A 27,181-nucleotide genomic window follows, 5' to 3' on the forward strand; every position below is an offset into this window, starting at 1 on the left:
CTGTAATGGATATGATAGTTATATATATTCTTTGTACATATATTGGTGTATACTGTATCTTGTATAATGTGACTGTATTCCCCGAATATATTGGTATATGCTGTATCTTGGTGATTGTATCCGTTGCATGCACAGAAAGAACCAGAGATATATACAGACCCAGGCATCGTTGGGTACCCCATCTAGTATTGGTATTTATTGAATCTTGGTGATTGTATCCTTGTATATTTTAGTATACACTGTATCTTGGTGACTATATTCTCTGTATATATATTGATATGTACCATATCTTGGAGATTTTTGTTTTTTCTGCTTCGAGTGAAAGATACGGTGTTAGACCAACAGTAAAAGTTAACATAGTCAGCCACTTGGCTCCACTTGACTTATATCCTAAACTATAACTTCATTTCTGTATAAATAGTTACATATTTTGTTAGCATACATTATTGCAAGTTGAGTGACGGACCGTCATAGTGGTGTTCTTGGTGGAGGTGCGGTGTCTGGTGTGGACCCTTGGCCATTGTCTTCATGCATATTTTGTCTTGTGGGGCGCTTAAACAAGTGACCACACTACGCCCTCAACGACCTACACTGAGGGCGTGGACGACCATACTACGCCCACACCCACTCTATGCCCAGATCCACGCTAGGTCTCATCCACGCTACGCCCACATCTGCGCTACGCCCATCTTCAACATCCACGCATGTGATTGATCGGAGTTTACGCGACCTTTCTGTTGACCTCTGCCCTATAGCGGCTACTGGCTTGACCTGCACTACTTCACTGTGAGAGATATAACTGGGAGCTTTAGTCTCATGATGTCCTCCCCGTCCACACCAGCAACAACACACCCTCACATCTATTTTACACTTCTATTCCCTTCATTTTCCATTCTTTATCTCATTTCCCCTTCCACTTATTCCGTTTTTTATTCCCTTTTCCTTGCTCCCACCCTTCTACCCCGGGGCCCCCTCCCCTGCCCCCTAGCCCAGCTTATCCTCGTGTGTTGAGCTACCGTCAGCATTTCACTGCTTGTCAAGCTTTATACCTGCGTGAAGCGGCTGTGCGCTGGGGGTGAGGGAGGAAAGGACGGGTCAGGGAGGAAGGGTGATGGATTGTGGGGGCTTCCAGTATCGTTGTGGCTGTGGAGCCCGCGCCCTGGTACTGGTGGAGTGTGTGTTGTGTTGTGACTATGAGGGAGTGGTGATCCTAGAAGGTCTGGCTATCTTACACTTCTAAGAAAAATGTGTGTGTGTGTGTTGACCTATGAAGGAAGGGAACCTGTGTGTGGTGTTGATATTAGAGCTGTGAACATTAGAGTACACGAATCTGTAGAAGTCCCATTAACCAGGGCGATGCTCCTATTTATGCCCAACAATGCATTAACATATGTATTCCTATGTCTTCCCTTAAAACGCTCCAGTGAGCCTGCTGTTAGATTACCTGGCAAATGTACATAATTCTGTAACGTTATTCAAAAGCAGTATTTACCCAGTGTGTTTGTCTTAATCATAACTTATCTAATTTGTATGAATTGTTTCATGCTCTATTATGTGTTGATATATTTAATACAATTATTACCGTTGTTAAACACTTTCGTGCATTTGTGTGCTTCAGTCCTGTGCCTCCCTTACTCCTCGACTTTCTAGACAATTTAAAATAATGTTTAAAAAATCCATCTTCATATGGGAGCACCAATTCCCAGAATTAGTTTTGTCGTGGTTCTCTGCACACTAAGAAATTTATATCTATTATATACCGTTATCTCAATGGGGCCTAACAAGCTCAAGATAGTTTTGCAATTTCCCACTCTCGGGTGCAGGAAGTCTGTTAGGCTTATTGAGGTTCCCTTAGGCCTACGGCTTGTCATTCCCCAGGATGCAACACGACTGTTGCCTAACACTCGGGTAACTATTTACTTCTTGGTGAACAGAAGTATCAGCTTGAGGGAAACTTTGCCCAAGTGTCTCTTTCCAGCTCGCAGAACGTTTCAGTTGTGGATTTCGAACATTTATTAATTGATTTCTTGCTTAAGATCCCTCCTAAACCAACCCGTCCTCTCAAGTAACACAACGTTACTCACCATAACATTGGTTACGTTATGGTTACCAATATAACATATACAACTTGTGCAGATGAAAAGTCACAATAACGTGATAGAAAAATGTTGACCAAACCACACACAAGAAATTGAAGAAACGACGACGTTTCGGTCCGTCCTGGACCATTATTTAGTCGATTATCACTATCGACTTGATAATGATCCAGGATGGACCGAAACGTCGTCGTCCCTTCAATTTCTAGTGTGCGGTTTGGTCAACACGTGCAACTTGCTTTGAAAAGTAGAAACTTTCAAAAGTGGGAGTGGATGAAGGGGTTGGATGGCGACAAGGAAGGCGTTGGAGGGAGACAGGGAGGGAGTGGGTGTAGGAGGGAGACAGGGAGGAAAGGTTAAATTGATCGCAGCATCCATCGCCATAAAAAATAGAACAGCTTCGAGGCTGGTTGAGTGGGTCGGTCCAGTCGAGGACACTGAGAACGCCGGGCGAGAAGTGGTGTGTGTGTACGTCCCTGTGCTCCTCCTTGCGTCCCTCCGTGCTTCTATGAGTACGTACAAGTGCTCAAGCACGGCACTCATCATAGAATAGGGAGCCATTCTACTCATTCGAGGTAGCGTGGCTGAGGCTACGTGCCCCGGAACTGAGAAGTGGGTGGGAGGATGTGATGAAGTGCTCTGAGGCGTTACGTACAGTCGTCTCCTCTCCCGTGTGCTTCAGTGGGATCCTTGCCTCCCCGAAGTTTGTAACGCTGCGTTTTTTCCTCTTTACAGAGGGGACCTTTAACTAGAGTAGCGTGTGTGGTGTGCTGTCTGTGACCAACGGCCCTCGATGGCCCTCGGTCCTGGGCAGGATCAACATGAGTATCTCAGTGGAACTGTGTGGCAAGGTGCTTGAGGTGCAAGCTGTTACTATCTTAACGCTCCACCAGTGTGTGCCCGCTCACAGTGCTCCGTCTTGAAACTCTGAAAGGTATACCGAGGAGGACAACAGCTATTGGATCCAAACCGACGGTTCGTTATGGCTGGCGCCACAGTGTAGGGCAGTGGCCGGACGACCATTGTCTAACCGGTTTTTATACGGGATATTCGGTATTACTCTTAGGTGTTGCTTCTGGTGAGCTGCTCCGTGTGTTGCTGCTTCTGGTGAGCTGTTCCGTGTGTTGCTGCCTCTGGTGAGCAGCTCCGTGTGTTGCTGCCTCTGGTGAGCAGCTCCGTGTGTTGCTGCCTCTGGTGAGCTGCTCCGTGTGTTGCTGCCTCTGGTGAGCTGCTCCGTGTGTTGCTGCCTCTGGTGAGCAGCTCCGTGTGTTGCTGCCTCTGGTGAGCTGCTCCGTGTGTTGCTGCCTCTGGTGAGCTGCTCCGTGTGTTGCTGCCTCTGGTGAGCAGCTCCGTGTGTTGCTGCCTCTGGTGAGCTGCTCCGTGTGTTGCTGCCTCTGGTGAGCTGCTCCTTGTGTTGCTGCTTCTGGTGAGCTTCTCCGTGTGTTGCTGCCTCTGGTGAGCTGCTCCGTGTGTTGCTGCCTCTGGTGAGCAGCTCCTTGTATTCAAAACTTAAATATATAAAACGTTGCTCACTTCGTTGGCCTGAAAGCGCTTGCCTATAACGTTAAACCTTTGCTGCTGTTTTGTTTGATTGGGTAATAATAGTGTTTTTCTCAGTCAAGGGTGTCATGATGTTTGGAAATTCTTAAGTCAACTCTTACTCTTCACATTGCAAGACGGTATACATTCAGCTCCTCAAATCTGGTTTCATATAATTTATTTCTTAATCTGAATGAAATCTTCTGGCTCGGCTCTGAAAATCTTAGATGAACTACATAAGAATAGGACCAATCAACTCATTGTTTCGAGTGAGGATTTTCTTTGTGGAACTTGCAATTTGCGTAAAGGTTTTCTCCTCCCGGTGACAGCACGAGTGATTATGTTGGGAGACGGGTCACGGTGGTGCGTCAATGTTGACAGTTTGGCAAGACTTCAATGTTGTTTTTCAGAGTAAGACTTGCCCCACTTGGCGAGGGCCAGATGTTGTATTGATGGCGTCAGCTGATATTTGTTGTTTGTTGTTAGTTCCTTTGCTTATCCTTCCTATGAATAAGTGTCCGGCTGATGTAAGTGGATAGGTCAGAATTTTGGTTGACCAAAGATATTTAGCTAATGCTTTGAATACTTGGTATTGTGTACTGTTTGTGGTGAGATGTCTCCTCCCTCTTATATGTGCTCAGTGCTGAGGTAGCTCTGAGGCTCTGAGGGAAGCTCTGAGGGTGTTCTTGAAGTGTTGGTTGATACGCTGCCCAGTGTTCCGGGCGCTGATGGCGACTATCAGTGGTGGAAATGTCCCAGAAGGATGGAGACAGTGAATATGATGACGATGGCGATTTAGGTGAAAGTGGGATTAGATATTGTAGTAGTTGTTGAAGTAGTAGTGATGGTAGTTGTGGTGGTGGTGGTGGTGGTAGATGTGGTGGTGGTGATGGTGGTAGTAGTAGTAGTGTTGGTAGTGGTGGTGGTGGTAGTGGTAGCAGCGTCAGTCCCAGGTGCCACAATCCTCGCGTGCCACACCGCTTGTTAAGTCTTGACATTGACCCGATTTACGTCCCTTCGTTTTCTTCATTTGTTCTCTATAATTCTCTTGATTTCTTCTACATTCACCTTAAGTTGTATGTTTATTTACAAATATAACATATTTGAGACTCTTAAATCACTGAATCATTAGGAATGAGTATGTTGCATGTTTTAGTCACCATCCTCATAGTCACCTTCCTCATCTCATGTTTCCGTGAGGGGGGGGGGGGTGCCTCACCGCCCCCTCCCAGAGCTACGGGTCAAGGGAATATGAAAAGCCGAAATCAATCTATGTTCCTGGACCAAGATTCGCGTTTGGTTCTCGTAACGTCTGACCTTGGGATGTTGTTGACATGTTCATGGGCACACGCACGCACGCACGCACGCACGCACGCACACACACACACACACACACACACACACACACACACACACACACACACACACACACACACACACACACACACACACACACAAGGTTTATCAGCGCATGGCTACAAAAGGAAGATGGTGCGGAAGACAGTGTTTGACGCAGTCGTGCGACTGTGATCAATTTATGGTCAATAACCCACAACCTTCATAAATGTTCTTCATTGCGTGCGGCCAAGTGTACGGTTGTCAAGGGTGAACATTGCCTGCGGCCAAGAGTACTGTTGTTAAGGGTGAACATTGCCTGCGGCCAAGCGTTCTGTGGTAAAGTGCGAACAAACATTTTGTCATTGATTCAAAACCTGTGAGATTCACGTCTGGGTGTAACCAACGCTTTTCTTTGATTGATTGACTGGTGGGAATTCAAACAGATGTGATGTCTTAATCTTGGTGAGCAATCATCGTGGATTGACCCCAACTGGAAGGTCTCCAATTAGATCCGGCTGAAGCTTGTAATTTGAAGCTTCCAAATACAACAGTATTTGTAGAGGTTACAGACGATACAATAATAGGACGGGAAATGTACGGAAGAAGGCAAATAAGATACAGGGATTTATTTCTAGAAGTGTTATAATAAAATATCGAATAGACTGATACATACACCGAGAGGTGAACCTCATTTTTCTGCCTATATACATTGAGAGTTTACTTTGGTCATTTACCATGTTCAAGACTAAAGTTTACTTGCAGGTTTGTCAGTAAACTTGTGTCACAGCCTAATAGTCTTCGAGCAGTTAATAGGGGTAACTAAACCAAACATGTAATCAAACATAAGGATATATACAGGGAGAGATGTACCCGCTTCTCGGTGTATATACACTGAGAGTTTAGTAAGGTATTATGGTGGCCTCAATAACCCTCCAGAGGTTATCTTGAGATGGTTTCGGGGCTTCAGTGACCCCGCGGCCCGGTCCTCAACCAGGCCTCCACCCCCAGGAAGCAGCCCGTAACAGCTGACTAACTCCCAGGTACCTATTTTACTGCTAGATAACAAGGGCATCAGGGTGAAAGAAACTCTGCCCATCGTTTCTCGCCGGCGCCCGAAATCGAACCCGGAATCACAGAATCACGCGTCCAGTGTTCTGTCCGCTCAGCCACCGGCTCCCATTGTATCAGGTTGCAAGATCTGAAACCCAAAATAACGGCAAACATCTGCTATTGTTCTCCAGCGTTGTCCTGACCTTGTTATATCTTATTTATAAGATATGCTTGTTATATCCTAGGTCTTATTTACACTATGCAGTCCAGAGTTGGTCACCGTGTTATTAGAATGAGCCTAAATTCACTTGAAAGTTGATTGTTGTTCTTTTAGATTCAGCTTCTCTGAACAAAGAGTTGCAAGCAGCACCGGCTATGGTGATCCCGTCGTACTCATCTGGCGCAGGAGATGAGCGTCATTTGAATGGATATAGAGAAGTTATCCCTAAGAACTAGAACCCTCCCCCATGACGAGAGAATTAGAAAGCTTAGTTTACATTATCTAAAAAGGCGAAGAGTAAGAGATCACACGACAGAGGTATACACACTGAGTCAAAGTGTATAACAAAGGTAATATTAATGGGGATAATGGACAGATTGGGTAAGTTTGAAATATAAAATGACCTGGGTAAATACTGGTTTTGAAATATTGGTATTGATTTATGGAGCACAGTCCCTGTAATATTGATGTGATTGATAAATTTCAGGCAAAGGATAGCAATAAATATGAATAAGTTTTGTTAGGTATAAATAGTAGCCACCTCGCATGAACCAATTGGGCATTTAAAATTTTCCTCTTTTCTTAAATTTTACTAATATTCTTTCTAACACAGTCAGGTCCACCTTGCCTGGACAAGCAGGTCAGCTCTTCCTGGTCACACAGATAAGGTTAAGTCCCCTCTCTAACTCTTGCGTTTGGCACTGTCGAAAATTTTAACAGACATATATATCTCAAATGTTTTACTGTGACTGACCACTTAAACAAACTATTAGTCTCAGTGTCGCCACCAGCGCTTATTATAATCATATATTCTCTACTACTTAGACCTCATTTGCACGTGAAGCTGCAAAGATTATACTTCAATTTATCTGTGACATCTCGCGCCGTCTCGCTCCAGTTCCTCTTCATTTACACTTTCTCAAGTGACCCATTAATTACCTGCTGAAGATGACACTTGCTAGAGGTGACCAGGACCGCCTGTGTCCAGGATCCCAAGCTGTAGGATTAACCATTGTAATGTGTTGTTAAACTGTTTCACTCTAGGACAATTTTGTATTGTAAATGCGTTATGAAAACAGCTGATTGTGTTTGCAATTGAAGTTAAAGAGAACGATCCAACTTGATGATTGGTTCGGTGATGGAAGTGACTCTTGGATAACGTGTTAGCCTTCAGAGGGGTTTGATTGGCGGTTTGTTCAACCCTGAGCCCTCAGAGAGGCTTGAATGGTGCTCTGCTCCGCCCTCAGCCCTCAGAGGGGCTTGGCTGATGCTGTTTTCTGCTCCTAACTCGTAAGATACACTTTTTAACAAAGACCGTGGCCAACGAGCATATACACCGCCGGCACGATGATGGGAACATATGCCCAGAGGTTCCGCATGCGGGGGAAGCATAGCACTGGTGGCAAAGGTGGCGGCGGTGGTGGTGGTGGTGGCGGTGGTTTTGGAGGCCGTTCCGGAAGGCATTCTCCGCCTACCATTGGACATGACTTCGTCAACTACATAAACCCTACCATCAATTACGACAAGTTCCCGCGGAGGATCCGTCCCAAGAAGGGTCGTTCTAGTTCCAACAGCGAAGTGTCGGTGAACTCTCCCTATAGGTCGCGTCGTTGCTCATGCAACTACAACCTCAACTCTGAGCAGGTGGCGGCACTCAGGAGGCACTCCGCCGACCGTAGCCGCAACGAAGAGGACTCGCCGTTCCAGCAGCAGCAGCAGACCGACGAGATCCTACACGCCTCCGCCGACGTCCTCACCAGGATGTTCACCTGCCTCAACACCACCGAAGGTCCCCCATCCAGGGACCCCACATCCATGGACGCCAGGAACATCGGGCCCAATGACAACTTAATCTCTAGGTAAGTTGTAGCACACACACACACACACACACACACGCACACACACACACACACACACACACACACACACACACACACACACACACACACACACACACACACACACACACACACACACACACACACAATGTGTGTGTGTGTGTGTGTGTGTGTAGTAGTCAGTAACAGTTGATTGACAGTTGAGAGGCAGGCCGAAAGAGCAAAAGCTCAACCCTCGCAAGCACAACTAGGTGAATACACTAGTAGAATGAAAGCTGAGAGTCAGGACGCAAGAGATGATCCAGCACCGGCACGAGTGCCTCTCAATGACAGGAGTGCCAGTGTACATGTACTAAAACCAAGGAGAAGTAATATTGGAGAGGCACAAGCAGAGGCGGCAGGGGACCTGGTGGGAACTTGCACGTGCAGGGAGATGGCTGCAGGTTCACTAAACATGTCTCAGCATTTCAGAGGAATTTTAGTGCCAAGAGTTGATTATTGCGACTTGACAATAGTAGTGAAAAGGCGGATCACTTTCTGGAAGGGACAGCAGGTAAGGGCTTGGTTAATTAATCTGATCCAGTTTATTGGCGGTTAATGAAATTAAAAATGACAGATAGCGATAAAAACAGAGACAAGTGATGCAGCACCAGCGAGTCGAGAACCCAGTAACTGTTGGTCAATTTAACAGAGAGGAATTACAAGGGATTGTTAAGAAGGATGTGGAACGTGAACGGATACATATTTTTAAGATTCTAAGAAAAAATAAGCAAGCAATATAGTATATCATTGATGAAAGACTAGAGATTTAGAGACGGAAGCTTACAACCACTAGCAGAACAGTTGAAGTCTTGTTATCTTGAGATGATTTCGGGGCTATAGTGTCCCCGAGGCCCGGTCCTCGACCTGGCCTCTACCCCCAGGAAGCAACCCGTAGCATCTGTCTAACCCCCAGGTACCTATTTAGTACTAGGTAATAGGGGCATCAGGGTGAAAGAAACATTTTGCCCATTTGTCTCCGCCTCCACCGGGGATCGAACCCGGAACCTCAGGACTACGAATCCGAAGCGCTGTCTACCCAGCTGTCAGTCATTTTGACCGACGACACAAACTTAGCAACAGGGCTTAAATCATATATTTAATCTGTCAGACGGTCAGGAATAACCAAGATAATTACAAATTAAGAGTTGAAATTTCAAATATATAGGCGAATATATATTCAAGGTTTTACCATTATAGAAAACTGAATGATTGGGAGGATATAGTGGATATATTCAAGATCATGGAATCTGGAGAGATACAAGATGATATCATTGATAATTTGTGATTATAATCATGTCTGAAGGCGGGCCCTGAAAATTAAGTCAGACCAATCATGGTGTAATTTTAAATAGAGCGGTAGGTTATATTTCGTGCGAAAATGAAAGTATAATCTGGGTAACTTTGGTAAATGCAATATCTTTTTTTTCTCTCTAGCGTTTCTTCTGGAAACGAAGATATACACAAGGAACTCACAGGCAGGCATGCACCCAAGCAGCTTTGTCACCGCCACAGAAACGGCCATACCAACCTTAAAGGAACCAAACACGAACAAAGGAGTATGTTGAACCTAGCCCAACAGGCACAGAAACTACACCCACACCACTTCCTGAACGTCTTTCCACAACATTCACCTAATCCCTTTTCTTAAACATTCACCCCCTCCCCCACCCCCCCACTTTTCTCGAAAATTTACAACCATCTTTCCTTCTTTCAATACCAGAGATTGCCGAGAGAGGAACGACCGCTTGTGAGCCTGTGTTGGAAGTCTCTTATCAGCCTTTGTTTTTCTTTATGATTTCTTCTGGATCTGCAATTATTGCTCCCAGAACCTTTCCCACGAGCGACAGTGAAGCTTATAGGGCCGTAGATCACGCCAGTGACTTTCCCGGCAATAGGGACCACATTCTTGTAAGACTTTACTGAACACCTCGTCAGATCCGGGAGATCTATTTTAGTCTTTCAGAATGTTTACTTATATCCTTCTTGGTAATCTTTATGTTACACAGTCTGTAAACACCAACAGCTTTTACACTTGCTATGATTTTCGTGGTTTTCATTTGTGAAGATTGATATGAAATACTTAATATTTGGCTAGTGATATTATTTTCCTGCGCCATTTTCATAATATATTCACGTTTGAAGGGAAGGAAACTATCAGGAGAAAGCGCCAAGCCATTAGGACTATTATAGCACTTGGAAGAGATCAGTATTAAGACTTGGGATTGGATTGAGGGGGGAGGAGGTGGAGGGGAGGAATGGTGCCCAACCACTTGGACGGTCAGGGATTGATATTCAGGTTTGAGATATTCTTAATTTACTGAAGGATGAACCGTCCTTCAGTAAATGAAAGGGTTAGCCTTCAGAGGGGCTTGGTTGGTGCTCTGCTCTGTCTTCAGCCCTCAGAGGGGCTTGGTTGGTGTCCTACTATGTCCTCAGCCCTCAGAGGGGGTTAGGTTGGTGCTCTGCATCCCCCTCAGCCCTCAGAGGGGCTTGGTTGGTGCTCTGCTCTGTCCTCAGCCTTCAGAGAGGCTTCGTTCGTGCTCTGACTCAACCCTCAGAAAGGTTTGGTTGGTGCTGCGCCCTGCTTGTAGCCCACAAGATACACGTTATTATGGAATATGGTGTCCAACAGGCATATATACCGTCGGCACGATGATGGGAACATATGCTCAGCGGTTCCGCATGCGGGGGAGGTATAGCATCACCGGCGGCTTCGGCGGAAGGCACTCTCCACCTACCATTGGACACGATCGCGTTAACTATGTCAACCCTACCATCAACTACGACAAGTTTCCGAGGAAGCTTCGGCCGAAGAAGGCTCGTTCGAGTGCCAACAGCGAGGTGTCTCTGACCTCGCCTGAGAGGTCGCGCCGGTGCTCGTGCATGGAGAACCTCAACCTGACCACGGAGCAGGTGACGGCACTCAGGAGGCACTCCGTCGACCACAGCCGCGACGAAGAGGACTCGTGGTTCCAAGCAGCAGCAGCAGACAGACGAGCTCCTACACTCCTCCGCCGACGTCCTCACCAGGATGTTCACCTGCCTCAACACCAACGCCGATCCTCCCCCCAGGGAGCCCACACTCAAGGACCCAAGGTATACCAGGGTTCCTGACAGCTTCTTCTTCAGGTGAGTAGTGACTAATGCTCTCTAGCATCAATGTGCACTTAATCAGTCCACACACATGTGCACATGCAAACATTGCATACACATGTGCACATGAACAGTTGGACACACGTGCACATGCACAGTCGAACACACATGTGAACCTGATGCCTCTATTCACCTAGCAGTAAATATGCACCTTGGAGTTAGACAGCTGATATGAGTTTTAGGGGTGCGTGTGTGAGAGAGTGTATGAGTCAGATAGAGAGAGAGAGAGAGAGAGAGAGAGGGGGGGGGGGAGGGAACACCAGTTGCTCTCCCTCTGACCCTCAATAATATCGCAACTCATTCTGGTCCCTGACACAACCGGCTCCTTGATCAGGGAACGTTGTCTATGTAAACACTACACTTGCTTGTATTCACCTGGCGGGGAGGTGGACGGAAGACTTACATGTGCACTCCACTCCCGCTTGTCTCCTCCCTCTTAATGCCGGCGCAGGCTTGGGACGCGTGTTGACTGGACAAGTGCAGTACCTCAACCTCCAGGTCTAGATACGTGTTTATTGGATTATTACTGTACCTCAACTTCCAGATGTGACGGAAGGAATTATCAGGGGAAAGCGCCAAGCCAGGACGACTATATAGCACTTGGAAGTGGTCAAGATAAGGATTTGGGATGGGACGGGCAGGAAGGAATGGTGCCCAACCACTTGGACGATCGGGGATTGAACACTGACCTGCATGAAGCGAGACCGTAGCTTCCAGATGTGAAGACGTTTACGGAACTAATGCAGTATCCACAGTTCCAGACCTGAACACTTACTTGTCACCCAGAGCATAAGTCGCCTTGGCTGATTATTTTTGTCAACGCCAAATTTTTCCTCAGGTCCTTCATATTCAGCTACTTGTAAAGTCCCACTACCAATATCTTTAGAATTATCAGTCCTGGAAACATCCATAATCACTTAAGAATCTTTGCAGCGTTTCTTTAAAAGTTTTCTAGAACGTAAATGATCATTAAAACATTCATGTAAACCATCTTTGACTATTTAAAGTTGTCCCTAAATTTTTTTAAAAGGTTTATCTACATTATCCCTAATTATAGGAATTTTTTAAAGCTCGTTTTTATTTAAGGAATTGCCAAAGCCTCCACAAAAGTCTAAAAGTCGTCTTTAAACATGGCTAAAGTAGTCTTAATCATCTACAAGTCACACGAATAGTTAACTCACGCCAGAGTCACGGGTTAACTCCAGTAAGCTTGAGACTTCCTAAGACACGTGTTAACTGGTGAGAGGGGGCTGGTGAGAGGGGGCTGGTGAGAGGGGGCTGGTGAGAGGGGGCTGGTGAGAGGGGGGCTGGTGAGAGGGGGCTGGTGAGAGAGAGAGCTTGGTGAGAGGGTCATGTGGTTGCCTCTCCTGTGTCCGGCCACTTGCTTGGCTTCTGTAGTGGCTGATGGACAAGGGGAAGAGGGAGAGAGAGAGGCTGGTAAGGGGGGGTAAGCCCTTTCTCTCTCTCTTTTTCTCATCATTAATATTCATCTTGCACACTCCTTCTTTTCTCCTTTCTCTCGCACTGCCTCTTTCCCCTCTCCCTTCCACTTGCTTTATTCTCTTCCGTTCACTCATCCCATTTCTCCTTTCCACTCTCTCTCTCTCTCCTCCTGCCTGCCTCCCCCTTCCACGAAGAGCTGCAGCAGTGACACCAGCTGCAGCAGTGACACCAGCTGCAGCAGTGACACCAGCTGCAGCAGTGACACCAGCTGCAGCAGTGACACCAGCTGCAGCAGTGACACCAGCTGTGACGACGTCGACAGTAAACACCGCAGCAGCTGCGGCTGAATATACATATTTATCATTACAATTTACAATAGATGCAATAAAAATATCGGCTTTAGTGGAGTGCGAGGGAGCATGAGAGAAGCAAAGAGGAAGGGAGAATGGAAAAGGGGAGAGGCAGTGCAAGATAAAGGATAAGGAGAGAAAGGGAAGAGGCTGAGCCCCTGCACCCTCCTCCTCTTCCTCCATAACCCCTTTACACGCACCAACTACAACACACGCCTATTAAGAGCAACAACACTGCAGTAGCAACACTGCAGAAGTCAGAGGAAAAGGAGGTGGGGGAGGGAGAGAAAGGAGAGAATGGAGGCGGAGTGGAAGGGAAGGGAAGAGATGGGAAGGAAAGCAAGAGGGGATGGAAGAGGGTTACTAGCAAGAGAAGGGAGGGTCTTCTCTTCCGTGAGTGTCTGTGAGAGGTTGATAGCTTGGAGGCTAATTATTCCAGTGCTTGATGACATCCATGGGCTCTCTGCCAAGTGCCTGCTTCGTTCCTTTGTGCCGGGTGTAGTCTTATGTTGTAGAGCCCCACTGGCAGGTCTTCTTAAGCTGCTGGCTTCTCACTCAACGGTTCAAAGGGCCACTCACCCTACCTGTACTCCCCACTTCTCCCAGGCTCCTTATTAGTGGTTTTTCTGGGTAAAAATGATAGAGAGGAGAAGATGACGGGAATGTTCTAAATTTGTGATATAGAGTTATGATAGCAGATAGTCTGGCCTCCTTGCTGACACGAGGTGTGTTTAGTAGCTAAGCTTTTCTCTCATTTCCTGAGGGAGCTACGCCTGTTTGTGAGGCATGTTTCGTGTACAGCATTTTAACATGTGTCCATAGATGGAATCCGTGTAGCATTCTTATATACGTATTGAGATGCGTATGTATATAATTTGATGTTATGTTTCAGGGTCTCTCTCTCTCTCTCTCTCTCTCTCTCTCTCTCTCTCTCTCTCTCTCTCTCTCTCTCTCTCTCTCTCTCTCTATGTAACAGCTATTGTTACAGATAATGGCTTCAAAGAGCCTCCATTTGCGGACTTACCATAGCCCGTGTTACATGGAACTTTTGTTCCAGTAGCTGAATCTAATACAACAACAACAACATCTCCCCGCCGACACTGATTGTTCTGCACGCGTATGCGCACGCACATCACACTAGTCACCAGGTAGACTAAATGAACTGAGCCTCAGAACAATGCAAGAGTCAAGGAATAGAGGAGACATGATCACGGCACGCAAAATATTCTATTGGAAATTGCAGGGACAGAACAAAAAGACACAGGTAGAGATTAAGCGCCCAGTAAAGCCACAGAGATGTGTAATATTTCTTGCGAATCGATCTTCCGGTCCCGCTCCTTGCTTCCCAGGTTCTGTTCCCTAACCTGACCTTCAGTAAGAAAGTGCCGTAAACCCTTCCTCTGTACCCCTCCCATCTCCCCTTCCTCATCTGTAACCCAGCTCCACTATTTCTCACCTACGAAGACTTACACGTATTGACCTTCGAGGTTACCAAGCATCATCACATTAAAGATACTTTCATCTCCCCGGCTACACGATGACGAGGCTATGTGGTATTGGGTGGTACACGATGACGTGGACTCGTGCAGTTGGCTGGAACATAATGACGTGGACGCCTGCCGTTGGTGAACTTGGTAGTTGAAGGCGTGGCTTCGAGCGGACCCACAAAGACCACAAGCAGGAGGAATTCCGCATCAGACGGCACCAGAAAATGAGACCGTGAGGACTTTGATGTCTAATGAATCATTTATTCATTACTCCTGGCGCTCTCTTCACCACCCGAGGGTCCAACCCCAAGCCCCCGCCTCACCCCAGGCCCTCCCGAACCCCAGACCCCTCCCCAACCTCAGGCTCCTCCCCAACCCCAGACCCCACCCCAACCCCAGACCCCTCCCCAACCCCCAGGACCCTCCCCAGGCCCCTCCCCAACCCCAGGCCCCTCCCTAACCCCAGGCCCCTCCCCAACCCCAGGCCCCTCCTCAACCCCAAACCCCTCCCCAACCCCAGGACCCCTCCTCAACCCCAAACCCCTCCCCAGCATTCGTACCACACAACGTACGTTGGGCATCACAATACAAGCTTCATGTTCCGGAAACCCCAAATTGTTTCGTTTTTCCTGGACACGTGCTGAGCGAAACTCTCAGATGCTCTCCGCACAGCTGAACGGTTTCTAACTATTTTCATGGATTTTACGACCATTTGGCTCTCAATGTGAAGCTCCCGGATGTGTCCGAATGTTTCTCCTGAAATCGTGCGAGTTTTTATTAGTTTCAAGGACGAATGTGTTTTGATTTTGGGATTTTTTCTTCAGAAATCGTATTATATATTTGTATAATTGTTCTTATCTTACCTACCCCTGTCAATTCCATTGAGAATTTTGTATGTGGTAATCATGTCTCCCCTAATTCTTCTGTCTTCCAGCTATTTCAGAACCAATTCATGTAGACTTTCCTCGTAACTTATACTTCGTAGTTCTGGGACTAGTTTTTTTTTTTAACCTTCTCCAACTTCATCCTGTGTGTCTAACTAGATACGGACTCCATGCTGGGGTTGCATACTCCAGGAGTGGTCTTACATATGTGACATACACGGTCAAGAATGATTCCTTACACATATTTATAAAGGCAGTTCGGATGTTACCCAGCCTCGCATATGCCGCTGATGGTATTAATTTGATGTGTGTGTACTCACCTAGTTGTGCTTGCGGGGGTTGAGCTTTGGCTCTTTGGTCCCGCCTCTCGACTGTCAGTCAACTGGTATACAGATTCTTGAGCGTGTTGGACTCTATTATGTATACATTTGAAACTGTGTATGGAGTCAGCCTCCACCACATCACTTCCTAGTGCATTCTATATGTTAACTACCTTGACACTGAAAAATTTTTTTCTAACGTCCCTGTGGACTCATTTGGGTACTAGGTTTTCACCTGTGTCCCCTTGTTCGCGTACCCCTCCCCCCCCCCTCCCGTGCTAAATAGTTTATCTTTAACTACCTGTAAATTTATTTGAGAATTTTATAGGTGGTGATAAGTTCTCCCCTTACTCTTCTCTCTTCCGTTGTCGTGAGGTTTAGTTCTAGTAATCTTTCCTCGTAGCTCATACCTATCAGCTCGGGGACTAGGGGGCATACCTCTGAACCTCCTTATGGCTCCTACTGATTTTCTCATTGTTGTTGACTGAGGGACGACGACGATCTAGGGATACGGATATTCTCATTGAGCACATTGCATCACGTTAATGTGATTTCTTTGTGCAACAGTAGCTAATGAAACGTTTACCCAGGGCCCGGACCACGGGCTTTTGTGTGTCTTGTAAGTGCTAGTCCCTAAAGAGCCTCCTGTCTTACCAAAACCCTGTCCCCTGTCTCCCCAAAACCCTGTCCCCTGCCCCCACTACCCTTGCCTCTTGCCTTCCTCCTTCAGCAGTTAGGGAAGAGGATCATCGCACCCCGGCAAGCAGGCAGGCAGGGAGGGAGGGTGACCTGGAGAGAAAGAGAGAGAGAGGGAGAGAGAGTGAGGCAGGGAGATGGGTCCGTAGTCAAGAACTGTGAGAGAGAGCTGGAGAGAGAGTGTTAGAGGTGGCGTGGCCAGTGATGCTCCTGCCGTGGCCGGGCCAGTATGGAGCGCCTACTGCTGCCGACGATGCACGCACACACAGCGCCCCCTTCCCTCAAGCCGCCATGCCGCGCCCCCATTTCACTTCCCCCTTGTAAAGTCGCCCCGTAAACCTCCACAGCCCCAGCAGGAGGAGAAGGAGGGGAGGTGTATGCATGTGTCCGTCGCTTGGGTCACACCGCTGTGTCGCGGCACTTGTCCCTTGCCCTTGCCTTCGTCCAGTGAATGTGACAAGTAAACAAAGCTTGCCAAATGACTGTTTCCGCCCTCTTTGTGACAAGTAACAGGTGACCGGACTGGTTCCTTCTCCTTCCCTGTGTACCTATGCCACAACTACTTTTCGGGTTCACTTCCTGAAGGATATCCTGAGCTATGTCGCTGGTCGAACTCTGCGAACATGACGAGATGATCGGATTATGCAACGGATTTCCGGATACATGAAACCACCGTGGACGAGAAAGCTTCAGCATGTACTGACGTGCATTACGTAAGCCACACTCCTCTCTCTTGTCAGCTTATCGTTGTAAGCGCTTAAATAGCGGGGATTCTAGCTTTATTTTTATGGGGGGACGGATGTATTCAAGTCTGTGTTTGTGTGGAAGGACTCGTCTGAAATATTTTAGTGATTTTTAAATTGTTTTTAAGTTAAGGAAATTGTTATGAGTAAAATAATAAATAAACAAGTACATTTATTATTATAGTAGTTCGTTATTATACAGGTTTTCGACGGTAAATTTGTTTAGTTTACGGGTCTAGATTAGGTCCTAAACTTTTGGGATTTTGTTCAGATCGAACATTGTTCGCTTAAAGCTCGTTGACAGTTTAGTGAACTTATCTCGTTCTTAGCTTAGGAAACTTTACTTATTATGAGATTAAGAAGCATAGATCATATTAATGTTATCTTCTCTCGTTCTGAGGTTATAGACCTAAGCTCGTTCGAACTATAAGAAGGCTCTCTCCAACCTGACACGTACAAGCTGTAGAGTCTTGGCTCGTGTAAGCTGAAGGGTCTTGGGCTGCTCCAGCTTGAGACTATAAAGCTTTATTTATACCGTTTTTCGGGAGCTTGACTCTTTCGGAGTTGAGCGTTGATTTATGCTGATGCGTCAGATTAGAAGCATTATTCATACTTGAAAAGTAAAATAATATCCAGTATACTTGATGTTGATGCTCCCTCCCTCTCTCTCTCTCTCTCTCTCTCTCTCTCTCTCTCTCTCTCTCTCTCTCTCTCTCTCTCTCTCTCTCTCTCTCTCTCTCTCTCTCTCTCTCTCTCTTGAACTATTATTAAATAATATCAGAGTGAGATGGAAAATTGGAACTCACAGGAAGGACCAGTCCTCTCGTTCAATGACTGTCAAGGGGTCACTACGAGCCGAGTCATTATACCTGTTAAGAGGTTAATACGAGCCGAGTCATTATAACTGTTAAGAGATCAATACGAGCAGAGTCATTATGACTGTTAAGAGGTCAATACGAGCCAAGTCATTATACCTGTTAAGAGGTCAATACGAGCAGAGTCATTATGACTGTTAAGAGGTCAATACGAGCCGAGTCATTATACCTGTTAAGAGGTCAATACGAGCAGAGTCATTATGACTGTTAAGAGGTCACTACGAGCCGAGTCATTATAGCTGTTGAGTCAGCTCGTTAGAGGCTGACGTCTCTGTTGTTCGTATTGTTTCCTAAGTGGTTAATTGCTAAAACATTTCCTTGGGTAGTGGTGGCGTAGAGTGCCTGTTCATTGTAGTGGTAATGGAAGATAGACCATAACGACATGTTTGTCTCGCTGCAGACTTGTTTAACGATGCTCGCGTATCCTTATTTCCGGGTTTAACGAGGCCCATCACGTTTACCACGCCAGGGCTTAAATGGTGGTTAGTTTCTGGCAGTGAGGGCGATGTGATGCTCAGCTTCTCCCCGGCTGGAGCTCAACGGAGCTCATCTTCGCTTGAAGGTTGATTGGTATTTACTTTGTGCTGAAACTTAACGACTCTCATTCTCTCCCAGATAGCGATGAGTGATGCTCACTAACTCGTGAGTGCTCAACAACTCATCCCTTACAACAATCATCAGCTGTCTAACATGGGGTGTTAATGGAACACAATATCACGTCGGAATTACACATACATCTTTTACGGAATCGTCTAAACCATTAAAAAGACGATGTATTAATAACAAAAAATACATCTCCGATATACTGTCGTATTCTATGCATCGGTCTCGAAAGGTTAGGCGGGTTGCTTGGGTTCGTACGTGTCTGGTTAGGCAAATCAGTTGCATTTCTGACGGAGTGGCGAGTGTAGTCAACGGAAGGGGCCAGAGGAAGAGAGGAAGATGGCCCACCGCCACCTCGCCTGGTTAGTGTCATTGTGTCAGACAAGTTGACACCGGGGAAGGCAACGTCCGGGAGCTAAGACTCGACCCGTGGAGATGCAACTAGGCGGGAATCAGCTAGGAAAGAACAACTGGTAAGAATAACTAGATAAGAGCTGGGTAGCTGCATTAGGTAAGAACAGCTACTAAGACCAACTAGGTACACATGATGAGAGCAACAACTATGCAAGAACACTAAGATTGCAGCAACTATGGAAAACAACAGGATGAGAAGACCACAAGGATAGCATCAACTAGGCAAGAACGAGATAGCAAGACCACCAGGATAGCACCAACGAAGGCAAGAACAACCAGATAGCAAGACCACCAGGATAGCAACAACTAGGCAAGAACAATATAGGAAGACCACCAGGATAACAACAACTAGGCAAGAACAACCAGATAGCAAGACCACCAGGATAGCACCAACTAGGCAAGAACACGTGCCAGTGACTTAAGATATACCGGACAATATATCCAGCCCACACTGCATGCTGTGTTACGAGCTCCGACCTGGCATATTGTATAGATGATTTTCCTTTTTGTGTTCTTCATTGTACCTTAGAGAAAGTGGTTATTTAGCATCGTAAAAAAAGCCAGTCGTTTAACCGTATTGAAATGATCTTCCTGGAACGTTTCGGCTGTCAAGTCCTCTGCATCTCAGTACGTCTCAGTTGTCAAGTTCTCTGCATCTCAGCACGTCTCAGTTGTCAAGTTCTCTGCATCTCAGTACGCCTCAGTTGTCAAGTTCTCTGCATCTCAGCATGTCTCAGTTGTCAAGTGCTCTGCATCTCAGCACGTCTCAGTTGTCAAGTTCTCTGCATCTCAGTACGCCTCAGTTGTCAAGTTCTCTGCATCTCAGCACGTCTCAGTTGTCAAGTTCCCTGCATCTCAGCACGTCTCAGTTGTCAAGTTCCCTGCATCTCAGCACGTCTCAGTTGTCAAGTTCCCTGCATCTCAGCACGTCTCAGTTGTCAAGTTCCCTGCATCTCAGCACGTCTCAGTTGTCAAGTTCCCTGCATCTCAGCACGTCTCAGTTGTCAAGTTCCCTGCATCTCAGCACGTCTCAGTTGTCAAGTTCCCTGCATCTCAGCACGTCTCAGTTGTCAAGTTCTCTGCATCTCAGCACGTCTCAGTGCTTGAAGTCTCGAGGACCGAGGCATAGTTGGCTCATGACACGAATCATGCCAGACTTAGGAAATATAGCTGAGGTCAACCAGTGACCTTAGAGGTCAACAAAATGTTGCTTCTAATAGCGTGTTTAATCGATACTTGAGCGTTATGGGGTCCAGGCAGACGACACCAGAGCGACCAACAACAGTCATCATCTCTCTCTACACGTCTGTCTGAATGTGTATTATTTCCCTGTAGAGGTAGTGAAAATATATTTGTATACATACGTTGTGTCAACTTCTTGCATGTGTCTCTCCCATGTGTCGTGTTGACACATGTTGTTCTCTCATAGTGTTAACATATGTTGTCATGTCGCCGTGTTGACACATGTTGTCATGTTCTGGCTTGCTTGTAAAATAGTCTTCACCTTTCATTCCTCATGACTGTGTATTATTCAGTTTGATCTCGTGTTGCCTCCAGTCACTCTCTCTTCCCCTTTACTGTACAATGATTCAGTGTTATAGTTGCTGAGGTTACTTCTCCTGTGTTGTCTTCTTATCCTTCTGTACTGCTACTCTTTAAGTGTATATTAACTCTCTCTCTCTCTCTCTCTCTCTCTCTCTCTCTCTCTCTCTCTCTCTCTCTCTCTCTCTCTCTCTCTCTCTCTCTCTCTCTCTCTCTCTCTCTCTCTCTCTCTCTCTCTCTCTCTCTCTCTCTCTCTCTCTCTCTTTTGTCTTTCCTTGTTCAATATCTCGGGTTTTCCTCAGTAACTTTCCTCCACTTCCTTTACAAGCGCGGGGTCTCCCGGGCAGTATAACCTTACAGTGTGTTGCGTCCCCTGGCTGGTGTTGCGTCCCCTGGCTCCTGGCTGGTGTTGCGTCCCCTGGCTCCTTGCTTGTGTTGCGTCCCCTGGCTCCTTGCTGGTGTTGCGTCCCCTGGCTCCTTGCTGGTGTTGCGTTCCCTGGCTCCTTGCTTGTGTTGCGTCCCCTGGCTCCTTGTTTGTGTTGCGTTCCCTGGCTCCTTGCTTGTGTTGCGTTCCCTGGCTCCTTGCTGGTGTTGCGTCCCCTGGCTCCTGGCTGGTGTTGCGTCCCCTGGCTCCTGGCTGGTGTTGCGTCCCCTGGCTCCTTGCTTGTGTGGGATGCGCCTCCTCTCACCCATTGTTTGGGAAGCAAACTCGCGGCTTACAAAATGGCTTTTGATGTTTACGCTACGATGTAAAGGAAAATTAAAAAACAACATGGCTTTTATTTTATTTTGAGAACACACACACACACACACACACACACACACACACACACACACACACACACACACACACACACACACACACACACACACACACACACACACACAGTGAGTGGTTGACAAATGGAATGCATTAGGCAGTGATGTGGTGGAGGCTGACTCCATACACAGTTTCAAGTGTAGGATATGATAGAGCCCAGTAGGCTCAAGAACCTGTACACCTGTTGATTGACAGTTGAGAGGCGGGACCAAAGAGCCAGACCTCAACCCCCCCGCAAGCACAAATAGGTGAGTACAAATAGGTGAGTACACTATATATGGTTATATAGTTATATTTAATTATCTCGTCAAAGTATATTGCTGGGGACAGTGTACATGGCATGAGGGAGGGAAGGCAGTCGCTGCATACTGCATCTCTTCCATTTCTTTGATATTATTCTTTATATACTTTACACCTCTCTTTCTTCCCTCTCTGTTTCATATTGTGTATATATATATATATATATATATATATATATATATATATATATATATATATATATATATATATATATATATATGTCGTACCTAGTAGCCAGAACGCACTTCTCAGCCTACTATGCAAAGCCCGATTTGCCTAATAAGCCAAGTTTTCCTGAATTAATATATTTTCTCTATTTTTTTTCTTATGAAATGATAAAGCTACCCATTTCTTTATGTATGAGGTAAATTTTTTTTATTGGAGTTAAAATTAACGTAGATATGTGACCGAACCTAACCAACCCTACCTAACCTAACCTAACCTATCTTTATAAGTTAGGTTAGGTTAGGTAGCCAAAAAAGTTAGGTTAGGATTAGGTTAGGTAGGTTAGGTAGTTGAAAGAACGTTAATTCATGAAAACTTGGCTTATTAGGCAAATCGGGCCTTGCATAGTAGGCTGAGAAGTGCGTTCTGGCTACTAGGTACGAATATATATATATATTTATATTTATATATACACACATATATACGCATGTACATACATACATACAAATACATAAATGCATGAACCCCAAACACTTCATAAAGGCTCCATTTCGTACCGTCTTCCAAAAGTAAACCATGAACTCGTATTATAAATAACACTATGAATACTTTGCAAAACTGGAATTGCAAAAGCCCGTCACGGTTCTGCTCGCCAAATGGATGAGACTACGCCAAAAAGAAATGCCCCTTTAAAAAACACATTTAAAACAAATGTGTTGACGATGTGTGTGTGGTAGTGAGAGCCAAGTTGTATTAGTCGGAGAGAGAAAGAGACGGACTCAGACACACATTCTGAAATGGATACAGATGCAGATATGCAGACAGAAATACACAGACACACTGACAGAGGCAAAAACAATCAAGAAAAGATCAATTAGTGGACAGCAATGGTAAGTCCCAGATTAGCCTTTCTAGCGTCTTGGTAGTCTGCATAAGCCTTCCTTGCCCCGTAGCAAGGAAGGCTTATGCACTGTAGCCTCTGTATCCACAGACTCGCTTTCGCCATACCCGCCATACCCTCGGGCTTACTCCATTTTCATTTCATGACCAAAGGGCTTGGTAGGGACGGGAGAGGAGCCTCCCCAGCCTTACTTCCCAGAGTAAGGCTGAGAAGCAGACATTCAGGAAATAGGATGAGTTGTGGATGACGAGTCGGGAGAAAGTTCAGAATTGTTGTCAATAAAAGCTTTAATGAGTGAATCATTGGGAACAATGGTGGGATTCGAACACTCGACCTGGGTACTCCCAGGCCGTGCACCTTACCTCTGGACCACGTCATGGTATAATAACCTGGGATTTCACTAAATCCACAGGACGTTTGGATGACACTTAATGAAGCTAGTCCAGATTTTACATGTAATCCCCCATACACTTTGGAATAGGCCATGGAGTTATTCAACCTGGGATTCAGCGGAATCACAGGTTGTATAACTTATAGAGCTTAGAGTTATACAGTTGTATAACGGTTGTATAACTTATCCGTATAACGTATAGTAAGAGGTGACATGACTGAAGTATATAAATGAGTGAAGGGGTTTTACAAAGGGATATAAATAGGATTCTAAAAATACAAACCCAAAATAAAACACGAAACAATGAATTCCTGTTACTAAAGTTTAGCTTTAAAACAAAAATAGACAAACTCAGGATTCGAAAAAAGGTTGCAACTCAACCAAACAATTTACCAAGTAACATCCTGCAAAACTGGACAGATTTAATCATCTTTAGATAAATGTATGAGTTATAGTTGTTGGTTATAAATAGCTGCATGGCATTGACCAATAAACCTTTTGCAGACTCCTTTTGCTTATAATCTTACTCCAGTGTAGCATAAGCCCAACCGTAGCCTCCTTATCCCAGCGTAGTATTATGAGAATAAGGCAGCCGTCCTACCCTCGAGTTAACCTTATTATCCCAGCGTTAAACTTCGCTGGCACTCCCATAGCCCTCCATGTCCCCCAATACCCATTTCAGGCCACACCGTAGACCACTCTAGCCTCCATAATCCCGGCGTAGCCTCACTAGCTTTAGCACAGCTCCATGGTAGTCTTCCTAACTTCATGGTAGACTTCCTTGTCTCATGGTAACCTTCCTAACTTCATGGTAGCCTTCATAGTTTAATGTTAACCAAGCTCGTGTCATCATAATGTCAGAATAGCCCCCCTCTCAGGCCTCTCAGCTCTCAGCCCTCAGCCCTCTCAGCCCTCTCAAGCCTTGGCGTATCATCTCAAGTCTGGCCACAGAGTTTTGTTTGAATCGGCGGCCCGCCGCCAGCCGTGACCTTTGAACTTTAAAGGCCAGTTGTGTAGTGTCGGGTTGAAACTGGAGGAAGGGAGGGGGGGGGGTGAGGGAGGGGATGGGATGGGGGTAAATTGAGGAAGGATGGAGGAGGGGGTGAGAGGAGAGTTGTGCGGGGGAGGACGTCGTCTGCTGGCTTTGTGAGAATGTTATTGGGAGGGGTTGGGGGGGGGGGAGAGGGTACAATAAGAATTTTAGACTCAAATTTTAAAATGTGATGCAGTTTCTCTCTCTCTCTCTCTCTCTCTCTCTCTCTCTCTCTCTCTCTCTCTCTCTCTCTCTCTCTCTCTCTCTCTCTCTCTCTCTCTCTCTCTCTCTCTCTCTCTCTCTCTCTCTCTCTCTCTCTCACACACACTCCCTCTCACTCGCTCTCCAGAAGGTCTAGCTTTGATGTTCCCACTTGAATAATGTAGCCTAAGAACTGATATCGTGTGTGTGTGTGTGTGTGTGTGTGTGTGTGTGTGTGTGTGTGTGTGTGTGTGTGTGTGTCTGTGTGTGTGTGTGTGTGTGTGTGTGTGTGTGTGTGTGTGTGTGTGTGTGTGTGTGTGTGTGTGTGTGTGTGTGTGTGTGTGTGCCTCATTAAAAGTTAAGGTGCCTTCATTAAGGTCGAGGTGACGCTGGAGCCATCTGTGGACCGGTGCTTTCACATGATCCATTAACTTCATTTCTCGAAAGTCTACAAAGTTGTTGTTCCTGATGCAACTTTGGAATAACACTTGAAAGCTGTTAAAGGAGTTTTGTTTTCCTTAAAATGATACAACCGTAGTGAAGAAGCTGGAACATCTTGTGTTGTTATGGCCGTATTTTCGTTGATCACAAAATTCAACCGTGTGGGGCACAAAGAGAATATTGTCTGTGTACAGACGCCATCTCTCCAGCGTTGAAGACTTTGTGGAGCTGACCGGTCCAGCCAGGACGGGTCGTGTTAAGGTGACCGGTCCTGCCAGGACGGGTCGGAGCGTGAAGCCTTTTGTACGGTTCTCTTCCTTGTCCAGAAATCGGAGAAAGAATGTTTGGCGGACCATCCAAGAGTTCGGGACATTTTCAGAGTGTGAGGGATTTTGTTTGTCAGGTTACGCCGTGTTGAACATTCTGAAGCGGTATAACCAGGTTATGTGAGTTGAGCCACTGGTGCAGTAACCGGCGAGGTCACTGGCGTTGACTACTAAGTCACAATTATGATATAAGACAGTTAGACACTGGAGATCACACTTGGCAACTTTGTCAGTAAGGGTAAAAATAATAGCACTTGGCGGGGCAGTCAGAGGTTCAACACCCGCACACAAATATCCCTGCCAGAAAAAAAAACAAATGCTAGTCGTTCGGGTAACTTAGCCGCGGTATTATGGTGTTTTTTACTCAGAAATAATCTTTGCTCTGTTATTAGTATAATTAATGCTTGGTATTGATGTGTGTATATAGCTTGCGGACACGTATTTAAAACAATGTTTACATAGATGTTTTTACAGTTTATTTTTTATAATAATTTTAATGTTTTTTTTTGCATTCTCGATAGTTCTGGTGTTTATTGAAGGGATAAGTCGCGTTTATTGTGAATATTTGTTACAGTTATTTTGTTTATACTTCGCGAGGAAAACTGTTTAAAATTCTGGTGCCTAGCAGACAAGTCTGTTATATTGTTATATTAAACGCAGGAGGAGTTTATTGGGACGGGGACGGTTGGTTATTGTACCTGGTGTGGGGACGGGGACGATTGGGTATAGTACTTGGTGTATGCACGGGGACGGTTAGGTATAGTACTTGGTGTGGGGGACGGAGACGGTTGGGTATTGGGATTAATTAATATTATAATATCACAATAAATATTTATATCCAAAACAATGGCCCACAATTGAGGAACTCGCGACTTAGAATGGAGTGGCTCGCTTTAGCAGTAACGCGCGCGCTTGTAACGTACGTACGTACGTGTGTGTGTGTGTGTGTGCGTGTGTTCCTGTGCGTGTACAGCGCTGTGGTGGCAGCTGCTGGAACTAGCCCGGGTCAGCTCTCGCCTTTACCACCACCAAATTAGTGACCATTAATGTCTGTGTTTGTATTCCCGGAGAGAGAGAGATGGAGCGCGATACACAGCGCCAGAAAGCATGCAAACACAATTAAAAATGTGATAAAACCACACAGTAATGGTACACTGTTATTAAACTATTTTGTGATGGAATATTTCAACCATTCCGTAAAAACGTGGAAATAGAATATAATTTTATTCAACAATAATACCCCTGAATTTAAAGTATTAAAAGTGTTGATGGATAAGTCTCACTAGTTGTTGTTTCTGCAAAATATATATAGTTTTTGGTTTGGGCAGAAGCCCAGGAAATTAGCCGGATCATTTGCATGTTTAAGACGATTTGCATATAGATAGAAATTTACAAGTATAATATATTACAGTTCTACGAAACAACTGAGCGTGTTCTGTAATGGTCAGTTATTGAGTAATTTATGGGCGACACAATTTTCAAGTACACGACAATTTTGGGTATAAAGTGAAAGAGCTCACGAACATACTCATAGCTGCTTCATCACACTCATAGCTGCTTCCTCACACTCATAGCTGCTTCCTCACACTCATAGCTGCTTGATCACACTCATAGCTGCTTCCTCACACTCATAGCTGCTTGATCACACTCAACACTGTTTCATCACACTCAACACTGCTTCATCACACTCAACACTGCTTCATCACACTCAACACTGCTTCATCACACTCACCACGTATTCACACTTCTCCAACTCACTATGAAATACAATTATCATCACTGAACACGCACTCTAGCTAAAATAAGCGCCTTTTCTCGTCCCTCAGCTAATTAGTAAAGTGACCACCACTCAGCCGATGAGCTCAACTGGAAGCCTCGTTCACACCTCGTCAGTGACGGGGTTCTTCACCTCTACCTAACCGCACTTCATTGTCCTCAAAGAAAACGATGTGTACGCGCATCTACGTGTA

General features: G+C 45.8%; 1 protein-coding gene and 1 pseudogene across 1 annotated transcript in view; both read left to right on the forward strand.

Annotated features, from left to right (window-relative positions):
- Slob (Slowpoke binding protein) overlaps nucleotides 1-27,181 on the forward strand; it is a 174,678-nt gene that overhangs the window by 84,276 nt on the left and 63,221 nt on the right.
- Nucleotides 10,768-11,274, forward strand: LOC138356252 (uncharacterized; annotated as a pseudogene).

The sequence above is a fragment of the Procambarus clarkii genome, chromosome 7, assembly GCF_040958095.1.
Source record: "Procambarus clarkii isolate CNS0578487 chromosome 7, FALCON_Pclarkii_2.0, whole genome shotgun sequence".
NCBI lineage: Eukaryota > Metazoa > Arthropoda > Malacostraca > Decapoda > Cambaridae > Procambarus > Procambarus clarkii.